General features: G+C 40.1%; 1 protein-coding gene across 7 annotated transcripts in view; it reads right to left on the minus strand.

Annotated features, from left to right (window-relative positions):
- The window catches only part of RNF182 (ring finger protein 182), a 73,732-nt gene that overhangs the window by 27,377 nt on the left and 31,656 nt on the right, over positions 1 to 14,699 (minus strand). Inside the window, exon 2 of one of the 7 annotated variants that reach the window (XR_016234277.1) lies at positions 5,209 to 5,345. The exons of 5 other annotated variants lie outside the window; for them this stretch is intronic. The gene's annotated coding sequence lies outside the window, so the exon portion shown is untranslated. Of the gene's footprint in view, positions 1 to 5,208; positions 5,346 to 14,699 lie in introns of those variants that run through there. One more of the 7 variants, XR_016234275.1, reaches the window with a different exon arrangement.

Genomic DNA, 14,699 nt, shown 5'->3' on the forward strand with positions numbered 1-14,699 from the left:
AGCCGGCGGTGTGCCGCTCCCCCGCGGAAGTGGGGAAAAGTGGCAGGGGGAACCGCCCTTCCACGGAGGTGGAAGGGACGGTAGCCAACCCGGGAAGAACCAGCAGCAAACCCGGGGAGGGCCGAGCAGACGAAAGAACAGCGCAGGGTCCTGTGTCGTTCCTCCACGAAGACGGGGAGCGACATAATGGTGCCGTGACTAGGATATGAAGCCTAGGCAGGGTTTAGTGTCGCTCCTCCACGAAGACGGGGAGCGACAGTGTCCATCTTAATAGTGAACCAGCAGATGGAAGATCACTCTGTAACTCTTTCAAATAAAAATAAATCTTTTTTTCAAATAAATAAATCTTAAAAAAATGTGAACTGTTATTGACGTGAATTACTCCTAAGAAAGCCAACTGCTATATAACATATCAAAACCATGCTGAAATTGGAAAATGGCATTTTGCAAAATCTAGATTGAATACCAGCTCCACCAGTCACTGACAATATGCCTGAGCCTCTGTGTCTTGGTTGTACCATAGGGTTAGCATTGGCCACACGGGGCGGTGGGAAGGAGCAAGAAAAACAAGACGACCCATGCCTGGCATAATTGCCATCAGCTCAAACCCACATCGCCAGGATGAAAATCTCAGTTCCCTTAAAATGCCTGCCTGAGAAAGCTCAAGGCTGCCCAGGACCACACTGTTTGTTTGACATCTCGCCTGATGACAGGCCCCTGACCTGCCCTTCCTGGAGCACTCACTCTTGAAAGCTTGTAGTTAGCAACGCTTTCCCTGCCCCTCTGAGATGTCAATCTCCTACTACGTAGGCACGCCTTCTCAAGAACCTGGCAGCTGCCTCTCAATAGGCAAACATCCACAGAAACACTGCCCTGGCCCCCAGACCTCCTGGGAGGGCAAGATCCTAACTTGCACTCCTGTTCCAGTGTGCAAAACTACCTCCTGTCCTAAAGACAAGACAGGTTTGCTTCTCCTCCAAACACCAATTAACAACCGGACTGCCTGACCACAGAGACCAATGCCCCTTTAACGGCACTACAGCCTTTCCTTCAGAACATTCCAGCACTTAAAAGGCCTCTGCCTTTCATTTTGGTGGAGCTGAGCTCTGGTTACACTGAGGTCTCTCCTCTATTGCAATAATGAATAAAATCTGCCTTGCAAGTTTTTCCTTTAACATTCTTCACTTAGCAGACACTTACTCAACACCTCCCTTGTGCCAAGTGCGATTCACCTAACAAAGGAGCAAAACGCTGTCACCCTCGCAGAGCTGGCAACCAGTGAAGAGGACAACACAGGGCAGCAGTGAGGTATGCACCACAGCACAAAGTTCTCCTGGCATCTCAGTATTATTCACCCTGCAGCATAACTGATGTACTGAAAAGGATGCGTTCTACATCTCCATCCAAAAACTGCAGACCGGACACCAGGAACGAGCTCCATGTGCCCAGTGAGAATGACTTCCATTGTGTAGCATTTCATAATTTTACCAAGGGTTTTGATATGCACCATGGAAAAATGAAGATACTTCAAAAAGTTAATGGGAACATGAAATTAAATTTTAGTACAAAAATTTTTTAAAGCCAGGTATAATTTTTCATAATACATACTTTCATGAACTTTTTGAAGACCCTACATATGTATGGATATCAAAACATGCTGCACCAAAATAAACATATTTTAATTCCATTTTCTATGAATTTTTGAAGTTTCTCAAAGACATATTTTCTTATTTTAGTGAAAAATTTAGAAATAATATATTTATTTATATTAAATTTATAAATTTATGAATAATCTAGAAACTACTCTCATCAAACCTATTAAACATTATGTAACCACTAGTATTTTCTATGTGCAATAAAATAATTACAGCTCTATAAAAGTTACTTTGTATCTACCAAATAAAGATTCCAGAAAAATACAAAGAACAGAATAATGTTTTCTTCCTTATGTTCCTATAAACCAATTGATTTTTCCCTTTTTAACTCTTCAGCATACTATGTACACAAAGGTAGTACAAAAAGATTGTAGAAAATGGAATTTAGATTTTGGTGCATTAAAATGTTGAAATCCATGCATAGTTTTTTTCATAATATATATTTTCCATTAATTTTTTTTTAAGATCTACGTATTTATTTGAAGGTCAGAGTTGCAGAGATGGGGAAACATGAAGAGAGTGAGAAAGAGATCTTCCATCTGCTGGTTCACTCCCCAGATGGCCACAATAGCCAGGGCTGGGTCAGACAGAAGCCAAGAACCAAGAGGTTAATCTGAGTTTCCCACATGGGTGGCAGGGGAAGCACTTGGACCATCCTCTGTTGCCTTCCCAGGCCATTAGCAGGGAGCAGGAGTAGACACAGAGCAGCTGGGACATGAAGTGGTGCCCATATGGGATTTTGGCATTGAAGGTCACAGCTTTACCCACTATACCACAACACCGGGCTCCTCCGTGAAGTTTTTAAAGAGTATTCATATGTTCAAAAACTAAATACCTTGAACAAAAAACATTTATTTTAAAATGTTATAGGCTCATATTAAGAGTCAACATTAACTCAAAACAAATGTCTATCAAAAGCATGCATTCAAGGTCATTAAAATTCATAATATTGCTTACTATAACACATATATAAAAACTTATTTACATATTTAAGATAATAATTTAGAGTTAATAATTAAAGACCTTTCATTTATCCAGCAAAATTTTAGGGTAACACTGCTGTATCAGAAAGGGCCAGTGTAATTCCCATGTATGTGATCATCTTTAAGAACTATTTTCAGGGGCTGGCACAGTAGCACAGTGGATTAAAGCACTGACAGGCAGTGCCAGCATTCCATATGAGCACTGGTTCAAGTCCTGGCTGCTCCACTTCTGATTAAACTCTCTGCTATGGCCTGAGAAAGCAGTAGAAGATGGCCCAAGTCCTTGGACCCCTGTACCCATATGGGAGACTCAGAATTTCCTGGCTTCTGGCTTCATATCTGCTCATCTCTGGCCATTATGACCATTTGGAGAGTGAACCAGAGGATGGAAGACCTCTCTCTCTCTCTTTCTGTCTCTACCTCTCTGTAACTCTTTCAAATAAATAAAAAATAATTCTTTAAAAAAAATAACTATTTTCAAATGTGATTTTTACTTTCTATATTATAACAAAAAGTACTGAACTCAAAAAAACCATAAAAAATCACTTTTTTCAGCAGCAGAAACATAATACCTGAAGGAAACACCAAACTTATATGGAGAAATTGTAAATATAAATAAATATTACCTGAATAAAATAGCAATAATATTGTATTATGTGAGTTTATTCAGGTATGGCATTAAAATACTAGTCAGTAACAATACAAAAAAGAACATGAGATTTTACAGAGTTAGAGTATTCTAAGAATACCGCTTCATCAAGGAAGGGATTAAAGTACTAATTTAGAGTAAATCCATACAAACAGATGCAGTAATCTCTAGGGTAACAGTGAAAAGAATAACAAGAGGTATAACCAACAAGCCAACAGAAAGAAACTAAATAATAAATAATCAGTTTTTTTTAAAGCAGGGAAAGAAAAAAGGTAGAAAAGAACATATGGGATGATCATAAAACAAATAGTAAGATGGAAATTTAAACTCAAATATATTATCAATACTTTAAATGTAAATGGCCTATTAGATGCTCCAAAGTTTGTCAGGTAAGACAAATAAATAAAAACCAAGTCTACGATCTTATGAAAGAAACAAATTAAAAATAAGAATCGAAAATGTTAAAGTATAGGAAACAATATATGCCATGTAAGCATGAAATAAAGAAAGCTGATACATATAAACATCAGACTGCAGACTTTAAGTCAAGAACTATCAGAACTAAAGAGACATTTCACATTAATAAAGGCGTCCGTTAAATCGAGCAGTTACAATAACTACAAATCTGTATATATCTAATAACAGGTCAAACTGTATATGTGATAAAAATTAACAGAATAAAAAGGAAAAATAGAAAACTTCATCATCATGGTGACAGGTATAGTTTAACTTCCCCAGAACTGACAGAAAAATCAGACAAAAAAATCAGGGATAGGATATTTCAGCAACCAAGAAGCTCAACAGCACCATAACTATCAATCCAGCTAAGAAATGGGCAGAGGACCTCAATAGACAATTCTCAAGAGAAGAAATTCAAGTAGCCAATAAATATACGAAAAAGTGCTCACCACCACTAGCCACTAGGGAAACGCAAACCAAAACCACAGTGAGACATCACTCACCCCCTCAGAATGGCCAATATCCAAAAGAAAGAGTAACAAATGCTGAATGCAGGTGAGGATGTGGAGAAAGGGGACCATGTATATGCTGTTGGTGGAAATGCAAATGAGCGCAACCACTGTGGAAAACAGCGTGGAGATCTCTCCAAAAACCAGAAATACAGAGATTCCAAGATGGCGGAATAGGGAGGCAGCTTACTGCTCCAGTCTAGTGGAAGATAGTTTAAAAAAAAAAAAAAAAGTGGAGAGAATGCAATCTCAGGGAAGAGTTAGGCAGAAAACTGCAGTGGAAACTCCACGGAAGTTAGAGAGACACTGTGGATCTACATGGAGGGTGTGGGCCGCACAGTTCAGGACCCAGCAGCCGAGAGCCTCAGCACCAGCTTTGGAGAGTGAGGTGAGACCAGACTGCAGCAGCCCAAGCCACTGCCGATAAAGCTGCGGCGAGAGCCGGGCGTCAGTCTGGCCTGGAGCCCGGTGGGGGACAGCAGACCTGCCCACGAGAGGAAAATAAAGGGGCTCATCTCCCTCTCCCCGACCACCCAACAACAGTGTCCTGCACGTAGCTGAGAGAGGGTGGGAGCCATTTTAGACGTATGTAACAGCTGCCACAGCTTGTGTTCACACACACAGCAACCAGCAGAGGAGACGCATGAGGCTATGAGGATGGATGGGGGCGGGCACCCACATAGGACTGTGAGGTGCCACAGCCTCCCAGCACGTCACGGGCTCTGGGGCTTCAGCTGCCTGGGCGAAGTACCCCCAGGGAGCTGGCTCTGGGGGCATCCCCACTTCTCAGCGGACAGGATGGACTGGCAGGGCACAGTGGGTCCTCGGCGCCCCATGACTGTGGGAGCCATGTCGACTGGGCCTGTGGAGACATCGTGGCTGCGCGGGAGGAAGCAGGGTGTGACTGGGTACCTGGGCAGGTGCTGTGGGCAGGTGCTGTGGGCAGCTCCACAGGCGCGGGGCTCCCTGACTGGCAGGGCAGGGTTACTGCTGCAGGCTCGGTGCTCACACTGGGCACTGTACCAGTCCTCTGTTTGGTTCCTGTGGCAGCACAGATGAACACTGAGGCTAGCATCTGGGCACTGGCCACCTGGGAGAGAAAAGGTGAGGGTGAGACTCTGCCAACAGAGCTGATCAAACCCTCCTCTCTGATTAAAAAAAAAAAAAAAGGAGATCTACCATGCCCAACTTGAGTCACCTTCCATACTCCCCTCACCCTGCAGCACTGAACAGAGCTCCCGAACCACACCCAGCACACCTCTGGGTATCTGCTGAAGCAGCAGATATTCCCCTAAACCACACAGACACGGTCCACCGATAAAAGCCATCGGAAAGAAAAACAAACAAAAAAACCAAGCATCTCAACAAATGCCTAAAAATAAATGCAGAAATTCAAGAAACAAGATTAAGGAAGACAATATGATGTCCCCAAAGGAACACAACAACACTTCATTACTAGAATATGAAGATGAAGAGACTGATGAAATGCTGGAAATGGAATTCAAAAAATTAATCATAGGATTACTCAGAAATAATTAGAAACAAATCTATGAATTAAAGAAATCAATATACAACATGACTGAAATTTTTTCTCATCAAATTGAGATTTTAAAGATAAAATGAAATATTAGAAATGAAGAATTCAACAGAGCAAATAAAAAATGTGGTGGAAAGCCTTAACAACAGACTTGATGAGGAAGAAGAAAGAATATCTGAGTTAGAAGACAAATTTCTGGACATTTTAAATCAGACCAAAAAAATGACAAAATTAGAAAAATTAAAAACCATGTTGGAGAATTATAGGCTACTATCAAATCACTCAACATGCAGAGTCTAGGAGTTCCTGAAGGCGTGGAAAGACAGAATGGATTAGAAGGCCTTTTTAGTGAAATAATTACAGAAAACTTCCCCAATTTGGAGAAAGAAAGAAACGTTCAAGTATAGGAAACACATAGAATTCCTAATAGACATGACCAGAAAAGATCTTCACCACAACACATTGCAGTAAAACTCTCCACAATAAAACATGAAGAAAAGATTCTAAAATGTGGAAAATAGAAATGCCAGAGTATTTTCAGAGGATCTCCAATCAAACTCTCAGCTGACTTCTTATTAGAAACAGGCTAGAAGAGAATATTGAGATATTGTCTAAGTCCTAAGAGAAAAAAACTGTCAACTCAGAACACTGTACCCTGCAAAGCTCTCATCTAGGAATTAAGGCGAAATAAAGAACTTCCATAATAAACAAAAATTGAAAGAATTTGTCACCACTCATCCTGCCTTGCAAAAGGTGTTTAAGGATGTGCTACACACAGAAACACAGAAACATAGTCATCACTATGAAAGAATGTAAAGGCAGAAAATCTCCCAGTAAAAGTGCAAAGGAAATCCAAAGTAAAAAATAGGAATATTTATGGAAAAATGTCAGATCCAACTTGTTACTTATCAATAGTTAAGTTGAATGTAAACGCCCCCAACTCTCCAGTTAAAAGACACAAACTGGCTGAATGGATAAAAAACAAGATCCAACTATTTGCTGCTTAAAAGAAACACATCTCACCAACAACGATTCACACAAACTAAAAATGAAAGGATGGAGAAAGATATTCTATGCTAAAAAGAGCTAGTATAGCCATCCTAATACCAGACAAAATAGTCTTTAACGCAAAAAAAAAAAACTGTGAAAAGAGACAAGGAAGGGTACTATGTAATGACTAAGGGACTAATTCAACACGAAGACGTAACTATAATGAACGTATAGGCACCCATTTACAGGGCACCTGGCTATTTAAAAGAAATGTTAGTGGATCTAAAGGGAGACACAGACTCCAATACAACAGTAATGGGGGACTTCAATACTCCACTTTCAGCAATGGACAGATCAACCAGACAGAAAATCAACAAGGAAACAATATAGTTAACCAACAGTATAGACAAAATGGACCTAAAAGATACCTACAGAACTTTCATCCTTCAGTTGCAGCACACACATTACTCTCAGCAATGCATGGAACTTTCTCTAGGATTGACCACTTACTAGGCCATAAAACAAGTCTCAGCAAATTCAAAAAAATCAAAATCATACCTGTCTCTGACCATAATGGAATGAAGCTGGAAATCAACAACCCAAAAATCTCTAGAACATAAGCAAACACACGGAGACTGAACAACATGCTCCTGAATGAACAGTGGGTCATAGAAGAAATCAAAAGAGAAATCAAAAAATTTCTGGAAATAAAATGAAGATTATAACACAACATATCAAAACTTAAGGGATACAGCAAAAGCAGTGTTAAAAGGAAAGTGTGTAGCAATTGGTGCCTACATTAAGAAATTAGAAAAGCACCACATAGGCCGGCGCCGCGGCTCACTAGGCTAATCCTCCACCTCGTGGCGCCGGCACACCGGGTTCTAGGCCCAGTCAGGGCGCTGGATTCTGTCCCGGTTGTCCCTCTTCCAGGCCAGCTCTCTGCTGTGGCCAGGGAGTGCAGTGGAGGATGGCCCACGTGCTTGGGCCCTGCACCCCATGGGAGACCAGGAGAAGCACCTGGCTCCTGCCATTGGATCAGCGCGGTGTGCCGGCCACAGCACGCCGGCTGTGGCAGCCATTGGAGGGTAAACCAACGGCAAAAAGGAAGACCTTTCTCTCTGTCTCTCTCTCACTGTCCACTCTGCCTGTCAAAAAAAAAAAAAAAAAAAAAAGAAAAGAAAAAAGAAAAGCACCACATAAATGAGCCATCAATGAATCTCAAGGACCTAGAAAAACAGCAGCAAACCAAACTCAAAATTAGGAAAAAAGAAATAACTTGAATTAGAGAATAAACAAAATTGAAACAAAAAAAATACAAAAGATAAATGAAACAAAGAGCTGGCTTTTTAAAAAACTAAACAAAATTGATACACCATTGGCCCAAATAACCAAAAAAAAAAAAAAAAAATAGGGAGAAGACCCAAATCAATAAAATTAGAGATGAAAAAGGAAATGTAACAACAGACACTAAAGAAATAAAAAGAATCATCAGGCATTACTTTAAGAGCTATATGCCATCAAATCAGGAAACCTAGGAGAAATGGATAGATTACTGGACACATACCACCTATCAAGATTGAGCCATGAAACATAGAAAACCTAAACAGAGCAATAACAAAGACAAAGACTGAATCAGTAATAAACACCCTCCCAGCAAAGAAAAGCCCAGGACTGGATGGCTTCACTGCTGAATTCTACCAGACATCTAAAGAAGAAATAACTCTAATTCTTCTCAAGTTATTGAAAACAATTGCAAGGGAAGGAACCTTCCCAAACTCCTTCTATGAACCCAGAATCACCTTAATTTCTAAACCTGAAAAGGATACAACAGAGAGAGAAAAATAGGATCAATTTCCCTGATGAACATAGACACAAAAATCCTCAAAAAAATACTAGCCAATCGAATCCAACAACACATCAGAAAGATCATTCACCAAGACCAAGTGGGATTTATCCCACAGGGATGGTTCAACATTTGCAAATCAATGTGATACAACAACAAACTGAAGAACAAAAATCTCAACAGATGCAGAGGAAGCATTTGATAAAATACAATACCTTTTCATGATGAAAACCTTATGCAAATTGAGTATAGAAGGAACACTCCTCAACACAATCAAGGCAATTTAGGACAAACTCACAGTCAGCATCTTATTGAATAGGGAAAAGCTGGAAGCATTCCCAATGAGATCTCGAACCAGACAAGGGTGCCCACTCCTACTATTACTATTCAATATAGTCCTAGAAGTTTGAGTCAGAGCCATTAGGTAAGAAAAAGAAATCAAAAGGCTAGAAACTGGGAAGGGGGAAGTCAAACTATCTCTATTTGCAGCAGACATGATTCTATATATAGGGGATCCAAAAGACTGCACTGAGAGACTATTGGAACTCATAGAAGAATTTGGTAAAGAAGCAGGATATAAAATCAACACACAAAACAAATAGCCTTTTATACACAGATAACACCATGGCTGAGAAAGAACTTTAAGAGCAATCCCATTCCCAATAGCTACCAAAAAATTAAAAACCTTGGGATAAATTTGAACAAGGACATCAAAGGTCTCTCTGATAAAAATTATAAAACCTTAAAGAAAGAAATAGAAGACACCAAAAAAAATGGAAAAATCTTCCACGTTCATGGATTAGAAGAATCAATATCATCAAAATGTCTGTACTTCCAAAAGCAAATTTACATATTCGATGTGATAGCAGTCAAAATACAAAGGGTATTCTTCTCAGATACAGAAAAAATGATGCTGAAATTCATATGGAAACACAGGAGACCCCAAATGACTAAAGCAATCTTATACAACAAAAACAAAGCCAGAGACATTACAATACCAGGTTTCAAAACATACTACAGGGCACTTATAATCAAAACAGCCTAGTACTGACACAAAAACAGATGGATAGACCAATGGAAAAGAATACGGCTGGTGCCGCGGCTCAATAGGCTAATTCTCTGCCTGCGGCGCCGGCACACCAGGTTCTAGTCCCGGTTAGAGAGCCGGATTCTGTCCTGGTTGCCCCTCTTCCAGGCCAGCTCTCTGCTGTGGCCAGGGAGTGCAGTGGAGGATGGTCCAAGTCCTTGGGCCCTGCACCCCATGGGAGACCAGGAGAAGCACCTGGCTCCTTGCTTCGGATCAGTGCAATGCGCCAGCCATAGTGCACCAGCCACGGCGGCCATTGGAGGGTGAACCAATGGCAAAAGGAAGACCTTTCTCTCTCACTGTCCACTCTGCCTGTCAAAAAATAAAAAAATAAATAAAAAGAAAAAAGAAAAGAATAGAAGGAGCCGGTCCATGGCTCAGGTTAATCCTCTGTCTGCAGCGCCGACACCCCATATGGGCACCAGTTCTAGTCCTGGCTGCCCCTCTTCTAAGCAGCTCTCTTCTATGGCCTGAGAAAGCAGTGGAAGTTTTGGCCCAAGTGCTTGGGCCCCTGCATGGGAGACCGGGAAGAAGCACCTGGCTCCTGGCTTCAGATCAGTGCAGCTCCAGCCGTTGCAGTCATCTGGGGAGTGAATCAATGGAAGGAAGACCTTTCTCTCTGTTTCTCCCTCTCACTGCCTGTAACTCTACCTCTCAAATAAATAAATAAAAATCTTAAAAAAAAAAAAAGAATAGAAACTCCAGAAACTAATCCACACATCCACAACCTACTTATCTTTGACAAAGAAGCTAAAATCAATCTCTGAAGCAAGGACTGTCTCTTCAACAAATTATGCTGGGAAAACTGGATCTCTGCATGTAGAAGTATGAAGCAAGAACCCTACCTTACACCTTACTCAAAAATCCATTCAAAATGAATTAAAGACCTGGTGCCATCGAATTATTAGAAGACACTGGAGAAACCCTGCAAGACATTGGCATAGGCATATGCTTCTTGGAAAAGACTCCAGCAGCACAAGCAATCAAAGCCAGAACTGACAAATGGGATTACATGAAATTGAGAAGCTTCTGCACTGCAAAAGAAACACTCAGCAAAGTTAACAGTCAACTGACAGAATGAGAGAAAATATTTGCAAACTCTTCAACTGATAAAGTATTAATATCCAGAATCTACAAAGAGCTCAAGAAATTCAACAACAATAAAACAAACAATCCATTTAAGGAATGGGCAAAGGACTTGAACAGGCATTTTTCAAAAGAGGAAATCCTTTTTATAAAACTCTAGCTAGGGAGCCAGCACTGTGGCGTAGCAGGTAAAGCAGCCACCTGCAGTGCTGGCATCTTGAATGGGCGCCGGTTTGAGACCTAGCTGCTCCTCTTCTGATCCAGATCTCTGCTATGGCTGGGAAAGAAGTAGATGATGGCCGAAGTCCTTGGGCCCCTGCACCCACGTGGCAGACCTGGAGAAGGCTCCTGGCTCCTGGCTTCAGATCAGCATAGCTCTGGCTATGCAGCCAATTGGGAAGTGAACCAGCAGATGGAAGACCTCTCTCTCTCTCTCTCTCTCTCTCTCTGCTTCTCTTTCTCTGTGTAACTCTTTCAAATAAGTAAATAAATCTTTAAAAAACTCCAGCTAGAAATCAGCGATATAAACCAGGGATTGCAAAATCTACCTTAGGAGCTATAACAAGCACTGACTATCCATTGCCATTTCATCCAGATCTTAACCCAAACCATAGAACAAGTTTTGCAAGTTACAAGGGAATTTTTTAAGGTAATGATCTTCCTAGATTCAGTTGCAGCTAAACCAAAATTTCATGTATGAGATAGTTATTTACCAAAGATATCTCTTTAAATTTTAAGTGAATTTTAGTCTAGTTTTCTCCCCCACTCTCAACCTTCCTTACCCCAATGCTGCATATTCATCAGCTACTTGGGACTGACTCTAAAAGGAAAACATGTTCAGGCAGCTGCAAGACAAGTCCCAAGGGTAAATGTGGGTTAGGGGCTGATGTACCAGGGGTGAGAAGTCCACTGGAGACTGTTCACCATTATGTTAGGTTTAATAGGAGAGGGCATCCACCAGCGCAGATGGGCATCCCTTCAGAGAGTTTCCTAAGGAGGAGAATCTGATAGGTGATAGAATAAAGGGTGATGACCTACAGGGAGACTCCTGTAAGAGCCCACAACAAGGCAGGCTGGAGGGAGAAAATACCTTATATGCCAGACAAAAAGCCAATACTGGAAGTGTCTAATTGTGGGGTGTCAGTAGGTGGGGTGTCAGTAAGCCTCAGGAATGAGGAGTCAGCTCAGGCAGTGACTTTAATTCAGATAAAGGTATGACAGAATATCAGCATCTTACGTCATCTAGGTTTAACTGCTAAATGCAAATTGGGTAAAGGTAAATGAGATACACGTGTCTAAATGTAAACTTTGGTACATTTAACACCTTATATTCTAAGGAAAAACTACTTGGATTTGTTAACAAATATGTTTTCATAAACTGTGCATATGAAAAACAATTCAAAACTGCTTGAAAGTAACCATGGTTGAAATTTGATGTTATCTTACTTAGAAAATGCTGTCTTAATTTGGAGATTTTTAACAGGTTATTTCAAAATGTAAATCAAGGAAATCAGCAGATGGAAAAAAGGTCACAAATATAAAAAAAATGAGTTCTTGGTAAGAAAATTTAAGAAGGAAAGAGACTTTTCTGAATAAAGAAAGGACATGGTTTATAAGAATCACTTTATCCTAATGGCTAGTTTATTCTAAACTGGAATGGAGAAGAGAAATGTTTAAGTAAGTTACAGAAGATGTGAGGAAGTCCAAGGTGGTTATAAAAGACAGAAATTTTTGGATACAAAACAATCTATTTTTCTTTGACATAGGATTAGAATCTGATCTTCTGTTAAAGCAATGAGGTTTTTGCAATACATATATTTAGTAAACATTTTGAAAAAGTCTTAAAAATCTGTTTGACAACTGTAGCTTCTCCTTTTAATAGTTTTTGTTTAATTGGTGATCTCTCAGTTTTCTAGCCAGCTCCAGTAAGCTATTTTCTCTTCCCTAGTTCTGACTCTGCTAAAATTGTTTCAAGTTATGAGATGATTCCATGCACTAACTCTTATATTTAAGGTTTTATTTCTGATTTTTGCGATGACCAAAGACACAGAGATTTTGTGTTCTGTTGAAGTAATTTATTGTGTTCTCTATGTCTCTATTAAGTTCCAATTGTTTAAAAACAGTTAAGCTTTTTTATTAAAAGAGTTATGATTGTTTGAATATATACTCATTCTAAAGCATTTGAGTAGTCACTTTGTAACAATGATCAAATCTGGTCTATATTAAGTCATGATGTTAAGAGATCCTGTTTCTACTGGATATTTTAAATCTTCTAGACATCTCTGACAGGCATTCAAAAAATTAAAGTTCCAAATTTCTTGGACTTTGATGTTTGTAGTTGGGCCCTGGAAATATCAAAGGATATATGCCTCATCTTGCAGAGATACCAACTAATAAGGCTCTTTGGTTTATATTAAAGATATTTAAAAGACGTGAAGTGGTGCTAAATTTTAAAGTTATGATAATGTAAAGTGATAGTGATACAAATGTCCAAAAATTACAACAGTCTTATGATCTTGTTGTGTTGTTATTAGATATGATGGTTACCTTAATGAGAAAGGCCCAGAGGCCTAAAAGGGATAAATGTTTTATAAAATCTTACAGGTACTTTCTAAAATACTGTGTTAAGTAAGCAAGTGCCTCTTCTTATTGAGTTTATAATTTTAAACATGGCTATTTAAAGTCTTTTGTCATCCACACTTTTGTATTCTCCAAACACTAATAATCAGATTTACTGCTCACGGAAGTTAAAACATTGTTGGTTCTATGTTTAAATGTGTCCTCTTTTAGGTTCCAAAGGACTTCTCTTTCCCTGACGTCTATTGTATTCAGGACTTTGGGACATTTCTGTAATCAGATAAAGCCAATAATGCAGTACAGGTTCCAACTTTAAAAAAATATGGTTAATTCAGGTTACTGAGAGCTGAAAGTAATTCTAGTCAATGGATGGTAATTTTTTTAAAAAAAAAAAAGGTAAAGATTTTAAGAAGCTATTACTGGCCGGCACCATGGCTCAATAGGTTAATCCTCAGCCTGCGGCGCTGACACACCGGGTTCTAGTCCCGGTCGGGGCGCCGGATTCTGTCCTGGTTGCCCCTCTTCCAGGCCAGCTCTCTGCTGTGGCCAGGGAGTGCAGTGGAGGATGGCCCAAGTGCTTGGACCCTGCACCCGCATGGGAGACCAGGAGAAGCACCTGGCTCCTGCCTTCGGATCAGTGCAGTGCACCGGCCACAGCGCACTGGCTGCGGTGGCCATTGGAGGGTGAACCAACAGCAAAGGAAGACCTTTCTCTCTGTCTCTCTCTCTCACTGTCCACTCTGCCTGTCAGAAAAAAAAAAAAAAAAAAAAGCAGCTATAACTGAAACTTTTCTATCTTGTATATTATGTTATACAGGTGTAGATAGTGTATGTCTACATGGGAAAATTTATTAAGAGCTCTGTTTTAATGGGCTTGTAGATAAAAGATTGCTCATAAATTTAAACTGCTAAACTAACCAAAAATAACTTTTGGCTCATATGACCTAAATAAATCTCTGTATCAGATGTTTAAGTCATTAAAAAAACAAAAAGAGGAAATAAAATGGCCAAGAGACATATGAAAAAATGCTCAGGATCACTAGCTATCAAGGAAATGCAAATCAAAACCACAATGAGGTTTCACCTCACCCCAGTTAGACAGTTTTTATACAGAAATCAATAAACAACAAATGCTGGCAAAGGATATGGAGAGAAAGGTACACTAACCCACTGTTCGAGGGAATGTAAACTGGTACAGCCACTGTGGAAAACAGTATGGAGATAACTCAGAAATCTGAATGTAGAGGCTGGTGCCACAGCTCACTAGGCTAATCCTCTGCCGGCAGCGCCGGCATACCGGGTTCTAGTCCCGGTCGGGGAG

Source organism: Oryctolagus cuniculus, chromosome 5, assembly GCF_051225735.1.
Source record: "Oryctolagus cuniculus isolate XC-2025 breed Fujian yellow rabbit chromosome 5, ASM5122573v1, whole genome shotgun sequence".
Classification (NCBI taxonomy): domain Eukaryota; kingdom Metazoa; phylum Chordata; class Mammalia; order Lagomorpha; family Leporidae; genus Oryctolagus; species Oryctolagus cuniculus.